Source organism: Schistocerca gregaria, unplaced genomic scaffold (genome assembly GCF_023897955.1).
Source record: "Schistocerca gregaria isolate iqSchGreg1 unplaced genomic scaffold, iqSchGreg1.2 ptg000198l, whole genome shotgun sequence".
In the NCBI taxonomy this organism is placed as follows: domain Eukaryota; kingdom Metazoa; phylum Arthropoda; class Insecta; order Orthoptera; family Acrididae; genus Schistocerca; species Schistocerca gregaria.
Window position 1 is genome coordinate 1,179,195 of NW_026061736.1, and position 2,984 is coordinate 1,182,178.

Genomic DNA, 2,984 nt, shown 5'->3' on the forward strand with positions numbered 1-2,984 from the left:
CCGCACACCGCAGCACGCGACATAGCTTTGCAGACGATAAGTACAACCGTTTCAGAGAGAAGAGCGGCCAATGTAACGATCTGGCTTTATGTCGATTCGATAACAAATGACGAAAACGGACGGATTTCTCAGGTTTTTACTACATATGAACACTTTTCACATTCTCCCGTGCAACTCGGCTGCTAGTCCTCCTTTAATGCAGAATCTTAAGGTCGTAGCTCATGTCCAAGGCACGAAAGCCAGCTAAAAAGTCAATAATCGATACCTAAAACTTGAATTGTACTACTTCTTACTGGCTATTAAATCGACTTAAAACTTCATCTGTGTTCTAGTATGGTGATTTTATTGTCTCCACATACCGCAGCACGCGACATAGCTTTGCAGACGATAAGTACAACCGTTTCAGAGAGAAGAGCTTCCAATGTGACGATCGGGCTTTAAGTCGATTCGATAACAAATGACGAAAACGGACGGATTTCTCAGGTATTTTTTTACATATGAACACTTTTCACATTCTCCCGTGCAACTCGGCTGCTAGTCCTCCTTACATGCAGAATCTTAAGGTCCTAGCTCATGTCCAAGGCACCAAAGCCAGCTAAAAAGTCAATAAACGATACCTAAAACTTGAATTGTACTACCTCTTACTGGCTATTACATCAGCTTAGAAGCTTCATCTGTGTTTTACTATGGTGCTTTTAGTGTCTCCGCATACCGCAGCACGCGACATAGCTTTGCAGACGATATGTACAACTGTTTCAGAGAGAAGAGCGGCCAATGTGACGATCTGGCTTTAAGTCGATTCGATAACAAATGACGAAAACGGAGGGATATCTAAGGTTTTTACTACATATGAAAACTTTTCACATTCTCCTGTGCAAATAGGCTGCTAGTCCCCCTTTCATGCAGAATCTTAAGGTCCTAGCTCAAGTCCAAGGCACCAAAGCCAGGTAAAAAGTCAATATTCAGTACCTAAAACTTGAATTGTACTACATCTTACTGGCTATTACATCAACTTAGAAGCTTCTTCTGTGTTCTGCTATGGTGCTTTTAGTGTCTCAGCATGCCGCAGCAAGCGACATAGCTTTGCAGACGATAAGTACAACCGTTTCAGAGAGAATAGCGGCCAATTTGACGATCTGGCTTTAAGTCCATTTTACAACAAATGACGAAAACGGACGGATTTCTCAGGTTTTTACTACATATGAACACTTTTCACATTCTCCCGTGCAACTCGGCTGCTAGTCCTCCTTCATGCAAAATCTTAATTTCCTAGCTCATGTCCAAAGCACCAAAGAAGGGTAAAAAGTCAATAACCGATACCTAAAACTTTAATTGTACTACTTCTTACTGGCTATTACATCAACTTAGAAGCTTCATCTGTGTTCTACTATGGTGCTTTTAGTGTGTCCGCATACCGCAGCACGCGACATAGCTTTGCAGACGATAAGTACAACTTTTTCAGAGAGAAGAGAGGCCAATGTGACGATCTGGCTTGAAGTCGATTCGATAACTAATGACGAAAACGGACGGATTTCTCAGGTTTTTACTACATTTGAACACTTTTCACGTTCTCCCGTGCAACTCGGCTGCTAGTCCTTCTTTCATGCAGAATCTTAAGGTCCTAGCTCATGTCCAAGGCACCAAAGCCAGCTAAAAAGTCAATAATCGATACCTAAAACTTGAATTGTACTACTTCTTACTGGCTATTACATCAACTTAGAAGCTTCATCTGTGTTCTACTATGGTGCTTTTAGTGTGTCCGCATACCGCAGCACGCGACATAGCTTTGCAATCGATAAGTACAACCGTTTCAGAGAGAAGAGCGGCCAATGTGACGATCTGGCTTTAAGTCGATTCGATAACAAATGACGAAAACGGACGGATTTCTCAGGTTTTTACTACATATGAACACTTTTCACATTCTCCCGTGCAAATCGGCTGCCAGTCCTCCTTTCATGCAGAATCTTAAGGTCCTAGCTCATGTCCAAGGCACCAAAGCCAGCTAAAAAGTCAATAATCGATACCTAAAACTTGAATTGTACTACTTCTTACTGGCTATTACATCAACTTAGAAGCATCATCTGTGTTCTACTATGGTGCTTTTACTGTGTCCGCATACCGCAGAACGCCACATAGCTTTGCAGACGATAAGTACAACCGTTTCAGAGAGAAGAGCGGCCAATGTGACGATCTGGCTTTAAGTCGATTCGATAACAAATGACGAAAACGGACGGATGTCCCAGGTTTTTACTACATATGAACACTATTCACATTCTCCCGTGCAACTCGGCTGCTAGTCCTCCGTCATGCAAAATCTTAATTTCCTAGCTCATGTCCAAGGCACCAAAGAAGGGTAAAAAGTCAATAACCGATACCTAAAACTAAAATTGTACTACTTCTTACTGGCTATTACATCAACTTAGAAGCTTCATCTGTGTTCTACTATGGTGCTTTTAGTGTCTCCGCATACCGCAGCACGCGACATAGCTTTGCAATCGATAAGTACAACCGTTTCAGAGAGAAGAGCGGCCAATGTGACGATCTGGGTTTAAGTCGATTCGATAACAAATGACGAAAACGGACGGATTTCTCAGGTTTTTACTACATATGAACACTTTTCACATTCTCCCGTGCAAATCGGCTGCCAGTCCTCCTTTCATGCAGAATCTTAAGGTCCTAGCTCATGTCCAAGGCACCAAAGCCAGCTAAGAAGTCAATAATCGATACCAAAACTTGAATTGTACTATATCTTACTGGCTATTACATCAACTTAGAAGCATCATCTGTGTTCTACTATGGTGCTTTTACTGTCTCCGCATACCGCAGAACGCCACATAGCTTTACAGACGATAAGTACAACCCTTTCAGAGAGAAGAGCGGTCAATGTGACGATCTGGCTTTAAGTCAATTCGATAACAAATGACGAAAACGGACGGATGTCTCAGGTTTTTACTACATATGAGCACTATTCACATTCTCCCGTG